The 12600-nt window shown below is 36.0% G+C and overlaps 1 long non-coding RNA gene across 1 annotated transcript in view; it reads right to left on the bottom strand.

Annotated features, from left to right (window-relative positions):
- Positions 1–631: 631 nt before the first annotated feature.
- LOC133543084 (uncharacterized) overlaps positions 632–12600 on the bottom strand; it is a 172488-nt gene continuing 160519 nt past the window's right edge. The window contains exon 4 of the long non-coding RNA XR_009804297.1: positions 632–1014. This is a non-coding gene — a long non-coding RNA (uncharacterized LOC133543084). The remainder of the gene's footprint in view (positions 1015–12600) is intronic.

Raw genomic sequence — 12600 nt, 5'->3', positions numbered from 1 at the left:
CGCCTGCAGTCCAGACCTGTCTCCCATGGAAAATGTATTGCGCATTATGAAGCGTAAAATACGACTGAAGCTCAAGAATGGGAAATAATTTTACTTTCAAAGCTTCAACAATTAGTTTCCTCAGTTCCCAAACGTTTATTGAGTGTTGTTAAAAGAAAAGGTGATGTAACACAGTGGTGAACATGCCCTTTCCCAACTACTTTGTCACGTGTTGCAGCCATGAAATTCATGAAATACAAATTTAATTATTATTTGTAAAAAAAAAATATATATATATAAGTTTGAACATCAAATATCTTATATTTGTAGTGCATTTAATTGAATATGGGTTGAAAATGATTTCCAAATCATTGTATTCTGTTTATATTTACATCTAACACAATTTCCCAACACATATGGAAACAAGGTTTGTACTTAAGTCATTTACCAAACATGCCAGGCTATAGGCTACTTGGAGCGAGCGGCTACACGGCAGCTAAGCACACAATAGCGCACAAGCTAGACATACATAATAACAATTCAACAATAATCTGGCGCAATAATCAATATAAACAACTATCAAATAATTACAGTGGCATACTACTTAAACATACAAAGTCTCCAGGGCAGAAGTGTGTTACAAATTGCCAAGTAACAAACGTGTCCGCACCATTCAACTGACTATAATTAATACGACCAGCATAGTAACTGTGCCTGCAGGTTTAATATAAAATAAACAATCACGTTGTATTCTTTTTAGCATTTAAGAAAGTTAACGGTTAGCTCTCAAGTTTTCAGTGAGCTATCAGAACAGCTAGCTGCCAGCTAGCTACTCGCGCACTACAATACTATTTGAATATTCAGTATTGCACAATAACAAGGTAGCTATAAGACTTGTTTCATTTAAAAAACACAATTACGTACAGGTAGGCGGTCCCCACTGGAACCCTCCATCAGTTTGGGGGTTCCCTCTCCTCTCTAAGTCCACAGCAAATCCCTCTTTCCTTTCAGGCTTGTTCGTTGGCTTTTTTGGACCTGTATTGAGTAAACAAAATAAATAAAATAAAATGTTAACAATCATTATATTACAATAAGTAAAAAAAAAAAAAGTTAAAATGTCAAATATTTGTGGGTGGATTTCTTTTCCTCTCTAAGTCCACAGCAAAACCCTTCCTTTCTTATAGGCTGGTTTGTTGCCTTTTTTAGACCCGTATTGAATAACCAAAATTAAAAAAAAACACTAACAATCATTATACTACAATTGTTTTAAAAAAAAGTTAAAAAGTTATATAATTGTGTGGGGGTTCCCTGTCCTCTATAAGTCCACAGCAAATCCCTTCTTCCTTCCAGGCTGCTTTTTTTGGCTTTGGTACGACCCTCATTGAGTATAAATCCATCCATCCATTTTCTAAAAGTATGCCTCCCCCATTGAGTAAACTGAATTAAATAAAATAAAAACACTAAAAATCATTATACTACAATAAAAAAATATAAAACAAAATTAAAAATATAATATTTGTGTGTGGGTTCCCTCTCCTCTATAAGTCCACAGCAAATCCCTCCTTCCTTCCAGGATGGTTTGTTGGCTTTTTTTGGACCCATATTAAGTAAACAAAATAAAATAAAAAAAAAATAAAAAAAAAATGTTAATCATTATACTACAATCATTAAAAAAAAAAAAAGTTAAAAAGTAAAATATTTGTTTTTGGGTTCCCTCTCCTCTCTAAGTCCACAGCAAATCCCTCCTTCCTTTGAGGCTGGTTTGTTGGCTTTTTTGGACCCGTATTGAGTAAACAAAATAAAAAATGCTAAAATAATTATAGAACAATACAAAAATAAATAGAAACAAGTAAAATATTTTGTGTGGATTCCCTCTCCTCTCTAAGTCTACAGCAAATCCCCCCTTCCTTACAGGCTGGTTTGTTGGCTTTTTTGAACCCGTATTGAGTAAACAAAATAAAAAATGTTAACAATCACTATATAACAATTTTTTAAAACAAGTTAAAAAGTAAAATATTTGCGTGTGGGTTCCCTCTCCTCTCTAAGTCCACAGCAAATCCCTCCTTCCTTAAAGGCTGGTTTGTTGCTTTTTTGGACCCGTATTGAGTAAAAAAAAAACAAAAACAAAAAACGTTAATCACTATATGATAATTATTTAAAACAAGTTAAAAAGTAAAATATTTGTGTGTGGGTACCCTCTTCTCTGTAAGTCCACATCAAATCCCTCCTTTCTTCCAAGCTGGTTTGTTGGCTTTTTTGGACCCGTATTGAGTACACAAAATAAAAAATGTTAACAATCACTATATGACAATTATTTAAAACAAGTTAAAAAGTAAAATATTTGTGTGTGGGTCGCCTCTCCTCTCTAAGTCCACAGCAAATCCCTTCTTTCTTCCAAGCTAGTTTGTTGGCTTTTTTGGACCCGTATTGAGTACACAAAATAAAAAATGTTAACAATAACTATATGACAATTATTTAAAACAAGTTAAAAAGTAAAATATTTGTGTGTGGGTCGCCTCTCCTCTCTAAGTCCACAGCAAATCCCTTCTTTCTTCCAAGCTAGTTTGTTGGCTTTTTTGGACCCGTATTAAGTAAACAAAATAAAAACTGTTAACAATAATTTAAAAACAAGTTAAAAAGCAAAATATTTGTGAGTTTGGGTTCCCTCTCCTCTCCAAGTCCACAGCAAATCCCTCCTTCCTTCCAGGCTGGTTTGTTGGCTTTTTTGGACCCGTATTGAGTAAACAATATAAAATAAAAAAGTTTCATAATCATTATACTACAATAATTAAAACAGAAGTTACAAAGTAAAAAAATTGTGTTTGGTTTCCCTCTCCTCTGTAATTCCACAGCAAATCCCTCCTTCCTTCCAGGCTGGTTTGTTGGCTTTTTTGGACCCGTATTGAGTAGACAATATAAAATAAAAAAGTTTCATAATCATTATACTACAATAATTAAAACAGAAGTTACAAAGTAAAATAATTGTGTTTGGGTTCCCTCTCCTCTGTAAGTCCACAGCAAATCCCTCCTTCCTTCCCGGCTTTTTTTGAACCCATTTTGGGTAAACAAAATAGCCCAAATTTGGTAATGTCGAGAAAATAAACACACTGAAGCACTGAGAAGTGGGCTGCGTAAACAGGATGTGACTTTTGGGGCTCCGCCTCTTCAAAATGTGTACTCGACAGCCCAGGAAGTGATGTCATCAAAATACTTCGACCAGCGAATTAATAAAAACGTTGGCACGCAGAAACATATTTAGCGCGTTCTGAAAGTTTGTGGACGAAATAAAGGGTTTCGTAAACCGAGGTTCCAGTTTAAGTCCTATTTTTGTTCACAAGCTCCTGTATTTCCTTGTTCTTACCTTATTTAACCTGCATTATTCATCCAAACAAAGTCCACAAACGCTCCGTCGCTCCTGCAGTGGCAAAGTTAACGATAATTCTGCAACGAGACTTTTATCCAGCCCTTTCTAGGGCCTGGAAAATGTTCTAGCGACGGTGCTGACACCTTCACAAGATCCTCGGGTGGGTATTGTGGAGGCGTCTGATGCAGCTTCTGAGCGAGTGCGGAGCTAATACAGAGAGAGTCACTTTTATGGCGCCTTGGGAAACATCGGATTTAATGTGCAAACGGTTCATGTTGTCACTCTGCAGCTCCACAAGAAGTAGCTGCTCGACACAAAAAAACAAATAAAGATGGCTCTGCTAAGAAGATGCAAATTATCAACACAAGGTTGAGTTGTCTGCAAGCACAAAGTTGAATGTATCACTGACATTTCCAGGAATTACACTTCTGTGGCGATCTCACAATTGTTTCCCAAGTTGGAGAACATCTTGAAGAAGCTTTCCACTCTGCAAAGCAAACCCATGATCAATTTGAGAGCTGACAAATCATAGCACTAACACACTCCAGTGAGACCAGTGCAGCGAAAGATGCCCTGAGAAGTACGTTCCCCATTCTTGAAGAACACATGGGATGTTGACACAACTAACAGCACACAGATACCAAGACATACTCCCTTGTGTTGTAGTAGTTTACGGTGCAGCTTTGGACCGGATGCAAGTCTTGAGGTGTTTTACTGTCGCTCGAGATTTGTTGTACCAGTATCCCGGTTCCCCCCCAAATAACTTAGTTTAGGATTTTAAACTATTCCATCCACAAAAATAATTCCACTTATTTAGGATATTCAAACTATCTAAGATTTGGTGAACTTTAAAACCTAAAAATCATGTATTTTAGTGGTTAATGCAAGTTAACTGTTAGCATGATAGCATTTTTTTTTTTTTAGGTATATACCTATGAGTCAAATATTTTGTTATTTGATGCAAGCTAACCTAAGCATGTTAACATGCAAGCTTGTTTTGCTCATCTACCAAATGTTCTGAAGTGTCGTATATTTTGTTCCTTGTTGCTATTTGGCTAGCATGCTAACTCACACATTTTGGACAAGTTTTCAATCGATTTCCAACCATTTCATAAAGAAAAAGAATTCCACTTATTTGGAATTTTTAAACTAATTATGATTTATATGAACTTTTTTTGCGAAATATTTCAGGTATACGCCTTAAAATCATGTATTTTTGTACTTCATGCACCTTAAACTTTTAGTATTTTAAACTTTTTTGTTTTTGTTAAATATTGTGTTATTTGACGAATGCTAACATGAACTCGTTAACACGCTAGCTTGTTTTCTGAAGTGTCGTATATTTTGTTACTTTTTGCTATCTGGCTAGCATGCTATCCATTTTTTTTTTTATTTAATGGAATTTAGGAAAAACCGGGAAGTTTTCAAGTTCTTAAACCAACTTGTTTTTTTAGTCTCGACTAAGAGGAATGTTTTGACGGTGGAACGGTTAATTTTTTTTAAAATGATCCTTTTAAATGCGAATTTCATGGAGATTTGGAAAAGCGGGATTTTTTTGAAAAATGCTAAAACATTTGAATGTTCTGAATGAGTTGGTTTTGGTATTGTTTTCAATCGGTTGAAAAACGATGAAGTAGTAACATTTTTAATTGAGAAATAACATTATGGAATTCATGGAATTTTTGAGAAAACCGGGAAATTTTCAAAACAAAATAATAGATTGTTTTTTCATCCTGCTTGAGAGGAATGATTTGGAGGAGAAATGGTTGAAATGGGTTTAAAAATGTTAAAAGAGTCATCGCACTAAAAAAGGTTGAATATATGGTTAGAAAGAAATGGAATTCACAGAAATGTGTTGAAGAAAAATGGTTGTTTGAATTTCCAGGATGAATTGAATGTGTTGAAGGTGGAATGCTTTGAATCCATTGAAAAATGGGGGAATTGTTGAAGTTCGAAAAATGGATAACTAAAAACCTGGAATTTTAGGAAAACCAATATTTTTTTTATAGAATTATTGAAGAATAGAGCACACAATTCTTGAACAGGCTGAATATTTTGACGTTGAAACAGTTTGAATCGGGAAAAAAAAGAATGTGGGTGTTGTGGAAAAATGTACTATTCTTTTAAATGCAAATTTCATGGAAATTTGTGAAAAGCTGGAATTTTTTTGAAAATGCTAAAACATTTGAATGTTCTGAATGGTTGATTTATGATTTTGTTTTAAATCGGTCGAGAAATGATGAAGTAGTAACATTTTTAATTAAGAAATGGTATTGCGGAAATTTAAAGAATACCGGGAAATTTAGAGAAAAAATTAACAAATCATTTTTTTTGTCCTGTTTAAGAGGAGTTATTTGACGGAGAAACAGTTGAAATGGGTTGAAAAATGTGAAAGGAGTCATCGCACTAAAAAAGGTTGGAAATAAGGTTAGAAAGAAATGGAATTCCTGGAAATTTGTTGAACGTTGAAAAATTGTTGTTGGACTTTCCAGGATGAATTGAATGTGTTGAAGGTGGAAAGGTTTGAATTTGTTGAAAATTTGAAAATTGTAGAAATTTGAAAAATGAATCACTCATTTTGAATGGGGAAAATAACCCTAAAAACTGGAAATTCTAGGATATCCGGGATTGTTTATTATTATTATTTTTTTAAATATTGAAGGAGAGAACATAATTCCTGGACAGGCTGAATATTTTTGACGTTAGAACAGTTTGAATCGGATAAAAAATAATGGAGTTGTGGAAAAATAAACAATTATTTTCAATGGGAATTTCATGGAAATTTGGGAATGTCGGGAAAATTGGGAGTTTTTTTTGGAAATGCTAAAACAATGAATGGTCTGAATGAGTTGGTTTTGATTTATTTTTTTTATTTTAATTCAGTCGAGAAATAGTGAAGTAGTAACATTTTTAACTGAGAAATGGTATTGCGGAATTCCTGGAATTTTCGAGAAAATGGGGAAATGTTCGAAACAAAAAAATAACTTAGTTCTTTTGTCCTGTTTAAGAGGAATGATTTGACGTAGAAATGGTTAAAATGGGTTGAAACATGTGAAAGTAGTCATCGCACTAAAAAAGGTTGGTAATAAGGTTTGAAAAAACTGGAATTCCCGGAAATTTGTTGAACGTGGAGAATTTCCAGGATGAATTGAATGTGTTGAAGGTGGAGAGGTTTGAATCTGTTGACAAATTGAAAATTGTTTGAAATTTGAAAAATGGATAACTAATTTTGATTGGGGAAAATGTCCATAGAAATTGGGAATTCTAGGAAATCCGGAATTTTTTATTTTATTTTTTTGAAATATTGAAGGAGAGTACATCATTCCTGGACAGGCTGAATATTTTTGACGTTGGAACAGTTTGAATCGAAAAAAAACATGATGGAGTTGTCGAAAAGTATATTATTCTTCTCAATGGGAATTTCATGGAAATTTGGGAAAAGCGGGATTTTTTTTTTGAAAATGAAAACATTTGTATGTTCTGAATGAATTGGTTTTGGAATTTATTTCAATCGGTTGAGAAATGATGAAGTAGTTACAATTTTAATTGAAAAATAATATTGTGTAATTCCTGGAATTTCCAAGAAAACTGAGAAATTTTCAAAACAAAAAAACTAATTTGTTTTTTTGTCCAGTTTAAGAGGAATGATTTGATGGAGAAACTGTTGAAATGGGTTGAAAAATGTGAAAGGAGTCATCACACTAAAAAAGGTTGGGAATAAGGTTAGAAAGAAATGGAATTCCTGGAAATTTGTTGAACGTTGAAAATGTGTTGTTTGAATTTCCAGGATGAATTGAATGTGTTGAAGGTGGAAAGGTTTGAATCTGTTGACAAATTGAAAATTGTTGAAGTTTGAAAAATGGATAACTCATTTTGAATGGGGAAAATGTCCATAAAAACTGGGAATTGTAGGAAATCCGGGAATTTTGTATAGAATGATTGAAAGAGAGCACAGAGTTCCAGAACAGGCTGAATTTTTCAAAGTTGGAACGATTTGAATCGGATGAAAAATAATGGAGTTGTGGAAAAATTTATTATTCTTTTTAAAGGGAATTTCTTGGCAATTTTGGAATTTCGGCAAAAGCAGGAGTTTTTTTGAAAAGGCTAAAACATTTGAATGTTCGAAATGAGTTTACATGGTTGGCGTTTGAACTTTATTTTTAAATGGGTCAAGAAATGATTAAGTAGTAACATTTGTTATTGAGAAATAATATTACAGAGTTCCTGGATATTTCGAGAAAACCGAGAAATTTTCAAAACAAAAAAAAAACATATATTTATTTTTTTGTCCTGTTGAAGAGGAATGATTTGACGGAGGAACGGTTGAAGTGGGTTGAAAAATGTGAAAGGAGTAGTCGCCAGAAAAAAGGGTGAAAAAAGGGTTAACGGTTAAAAAACAACTGTTGGTTAGTAAGCAAGTAGGTTCCGACACGTAAGAGAAGGTGTCGATACCAAGAGGAGTATCAGTATATGAGTGATACCTGAGTAATCAGGTAGATATTTTCATTAACTCCAAATATTTTTTTTGTAATTTCTGCCGCATATTTTCTTACTTGTTGCTATTCGGCTAGCATGCTAACTGTTAGCATTTTAGTTCTGCAATTTATAACAAAATTGCTTTTTTTATTTTTTTTTTAATAATGTTAAAAATGTACCTGCCATTACAAACCCTGTTTCAACATGAGTTTGGAAATTGTGTTAGATGTAAATATAAACGGAATAAAATGATTTGTAAATCATTTTCAACCCATATTCAGTTGAATATGCTACAAAGACAACATATTTGATGTTCAAACTGATAAACTTTTTTTTTGTTGTTGCAAATGATCATTAACTTTAGATTTTGATGCCAGCAAAATGTGACAAAGAAGTTGGGAAAGGTGGCAAAAATACTGATAAAGTTGAGGAATGCTCATCAAACATTTATTAGGATAATCGCACAGGTGTGCAGGCTAACTGGGAACAGGTGGGTGCCATGATTGGGTATAAAAGCAGCTTCCATGAAATGCTAAGTAATTCCCAAACAAGGATGGGGCGAGGGTCACCACTTTGTAAGCAAATTGTCAAACAGTTTTAGAACATTTCTCAACAAGCTATTGCAAGGAATTTAGGGATTTTACCATCTACAGTCCGTAAAATCATCAAAAGGTTCAGAGAAACTGGAGAAATCACTGCACGTAAGCGATGATATTACGGACTTTTGATCCCTCAGGCGGTAATGCATCAAAAACAGACATCAGTGTGTAAAGGATATCACCACATGAGCTCAGGAACACTTCAGAAAACCACTGTCAGTAACTTCAGTTGCTTGCTACATCTGTAAGTGCAAGTTAAAACTCTACTATGAAAAGCCAAATCCATTTATCAACAACATCCTGAAACGCCGCCGGCTTGGCTGGGCCCGAGCTCATCTAAGATGAACTGAAATGTGGTCCGATGAGTCCACATTTCAAATTATATTTGGAAACAGAGGACGTGGTGTCCTCCATAACGAAGAGGCAAATAACTATTCGGATTGTTCTAGGCACAAAGTTCAAAAGCCAGCATCTGTGATGGTATGGGGGTGTATTAGTGCCCAAGGCATGGGTAACTTACACATCTGTGAAGGCACCATTAATGCTGAAAGGTACATACAGGTTTTGGAGCAACATATGTTGTCATCCAAGCAACGTTATCATGGACGCCCCTGCTTATTTCAGCAAGACAAGTGTTACAACAGCGTGGTTTTGTAAAAAAAAGAGTGCGGGTACTTTCCTGGCCCGCCTGCAGTCCAGACCTGTCTCTCACGGAAAACGTGTGGCGCATTATGAAGTGTAAAATACAACAGCGGAGACCCCGGACTGTTGAACGACTGAAGCTCTACATCAGGGGTGTCAAACTCAAATACAGAGTGGGCCAAAATTTTAAACGGAACAAAATTTTAAACTGAACAAAGCTGCGGGCAAAGGTTGAACAAATTAACCCTTTAATAAGGACCCAAACAAATTTTGCATTAAATATTGAACAAGCAAGGCTTATATAACTTTAGTGACATGCAAAATCCAGTTTCAAATTATAATAATACTAATAATTCTTATTATTATTTATTATTCTTATTCTTATTATTATTATCTATAAATATCAATGGCATATTAAATAAGATTTTAACAAAATTGTAATGCCTTTTTTTCTATTTGCAATCTTCTGAGGTAAATATCAATTTTTTTCCCACAGGCTAGTAATACATTTGAAAATAAAATAACAATAATGAATGAACCAAACATTCAAGCCTTGAAGTAGCAAGAGAAAATGCACGATCCATCCATCCATCCATTTTCTACCGCTTGTTCCCTTTTGGGGTCGCGGGGGGTGCTGGCGCCTATCTCAGCTACAATCGGGCGGAAGGCGGGGTACACCCTGGACAAGTCGCCACCTCATCGTAGGGCCGACACAGATAGACAGACAACATTCACACTCACATTCACGAATAAAACTTTAATTATTGGTCAGTTTGCTGGAAGTTTCCCGGAAGAGTTAGTGCTGCAAGGGCTTCTGGGTATTTGTTCCGTTGTGTTACGGTGCGGATGTTCACCTGAAATGAAGTGAATTATATTTATATAGCGCTTTTCTCTAGTGACTCAAAGCGCTTTACATAGTGAAACCCAATATCTAAGTTACATTTAAACCAGTGTGGGTGTTCCTGGGAGCTCGTGGGTAAAGTGTCTTGCCCAAGGACACAACGGCAGTGACTAGGATGGCGGAAGCGGGAATCGAACCTGCAACCCTCAAGTTGCTGGCATGGCCGCTCTACCAACCGAGCTATGCCTTCCCACAAATGTGTTGGTCATTCTTGTTCGGTGTGGGGTCACAGTGTGGCGCATATTTGTAACAGTGCTAAAGTTGTTTATACGGCCACCCTCAGTGTGACCTGTATGGCTGTTGACCAAGTATGCATTGCATTCAATTGTGTGTGTGTGTGTGTGTGTGTGTGTGTGTGTGTGTGTGTGTAAAACACACAAATATTATGTGACACGCTGTTAGTATGGAGGAAAAGCGGACGTGACGACAGGTTGTAGAGAACGCTAAAGGCAGTGCCTTAAATGCACGCCCCCAATATAGTTGTCCAGGTGGAAATCGGTAGAAATTCGGGAGAATGGTTGCCCCTGGAGATTTCCGGGAGGGGCACTGAATTTCGGGAGTCTACCGGGAAAATTAGGAGGGTTGGCAAGTATGAGTATTAGCGGTGAATGCGGTGTTACAGCGGCGGGCCAGTTCTAATGCTAAATTGATATTGCATCAAGGGCCAAATTAAATTACACGGCGGGCCAGATTTGGCCCGCGGGCCAGAGTTTGACACCCATGCTCTACATAAAACAAGAATGGGAAAGAATTCCACTTTCAAAGCTTCAACAAGTAGTTTCCTCAGTTCCCAAACGTTTATTAAGTATTGTTAAAAGAAAAGGTGATGTAACACAGTGGTGAACATGCCCTTTCCCAACTACTTCGGCACATTTTGCAGTCATGAAACTCAAAGTTTTTTTTATGAGTTTGAACATCAAATATGTGGTTTTTGTAGCATATTCAACTGAATATGGGTTGAAAATGATTTGCAAATCATTGTATTCCGTTTATATTTACATCTAACACAATTTCCCAACTCATATGGACATTGACAGAGTTGAACGTTTATGTTCAGAACGTTGAACTATTTTTTTACGTAATGAACGTTCATTCCGACTTAAACAAGTTGAAAAACGTATTCGGGTGTTACCATTTAGTGGTTAATTGTACGGAATATTTACTGTACTGTGCAATCTACTAAAAAAAGTTTCAATCCATCAATCATTATACATCAATGCAAGATTTGGAGCTCTTGTTTAAAGTGTTTTAGTGACTGTAGCAGAAAACGAGTACTTTGACTTACTTTTCTTCCCGGTCGTGACTCACGGATTGTTGAATCGTACCCGCTAATTTGCCATATACGAGAAGACACACATTAACGACGCGCCGACACAAAGACGTGACAGGTTTGAGAAGAAGTAAGGTGAAATTGGGACGTCTGGCGTGATCCGGGGTTCACAGCCGAGACTTGGATATGACACGGTGTCTGTGTAATGAGCAGCTTCACAGCTCGCCACCTGTTCTTTACATAGCTCTTCCTGTCACTTCAGGATGGCAGATTGTTGCTGGACATGGAATGGAAGTGCCAAGGTACTGGAGCCCCCCCCCCGGGGGACTTGAAGGCTCTGTCACTGGACAACCTCTGGAGGGATGGAGCTGCCATGTTCGATTGTTTTAGTGCCCGACGGCGTTGAGACTGAGGTCGCAATTACGAAGGTGAGTGTCTTGAAATAGATCGGTCAGGAGTGAATGCCAATACATAACCTTTACTCTAGACCAGATCTGGGCAAGATATGGTCCGCGGGCCACATTCGGACCCTTAAGATTTTCAATCAGACCGGCCCTACCTTTAACACCATTTTGATGTGCAGTGCTGTGTTTAAGTCTTCAACTCTAGAAAGTATTTCGATGGGTGTTTTAGGTCTTATTAGGGTTTAAGTCTTGAACTCTAAACAGTATTTCAATGGGTGTTATAAGAGTTATTAGGGTTTAAGTCTTGAACTCGAGAAAGTATTTCAATGGGTTTTATAGGAGTTATTAGGGTTTAAGTCTTGAACTCTAGAGAGTATTTCAATGGGTGTTAAGGGAGTTATTAGGGTTTAAGTCTTGAACTATAGAACGTATTTCAATGGGTGTTATAGGAGTTATTCGGGTTTAAGTCTTGAACTATAGAACGTATTTCAATGGGTGTTATAGGAGTTATTCGGGTTTAAGTCTTGAACTATAGAACGTATTTCAATGGGTGTTATTGGAGTTATTTGGGTTTAAGTTTTGAACTGTGGAACGTATTTCAATGGGTGTTATAGGAGTTATTAGGTTTTAAGTCTTGAACTCTAGAAAGTATTTCAATGGGTGTTATTGGAGTTATTAGGGTTTAAGTCTACAACTATAGAAATTATTTCAATGGGTTTTATAGGAGTTATTAGGGTTTAAGTGTTGAACTCTAGAGAGTATTTCAATGGGTGTTATTATAAGAGCTATTGGGGTTTAAGTATTGAACTTTGGAAAGTATTTCAATGGGTGTTATAGGAGTTATTAGGGTTTAAGTCTTGAAGTCTAGAAAGTATTTCAATGGGTGTTAAGGGAGTTATTAGGGTTTAAGTCTTGAACTGTAGAACATATTTCAATGGGTGTTATCGGAGTTATTCGGGTTTAAG

The sequence above is a fragment of the Nerophis ophidion genome, linkage group LG25, assembly GCF_033978795.1.
Source record: "Nerophis ophidion isolate RoL-2023_Sa linkage group LG25, RoL_Noph_v1.0, whole genome shotgun sequence".
Classification (NCBI taxonomy): domain Eukaryota; kingdom Metazoa; phylum Chordata; class Actinopteri; order Syngnathiformes; family Syngnathidae; genus Nerophis; species Nerophis ophidion.
This window is presented reverse-complemented; position numbering and strand designations above follow the sequence as displayed.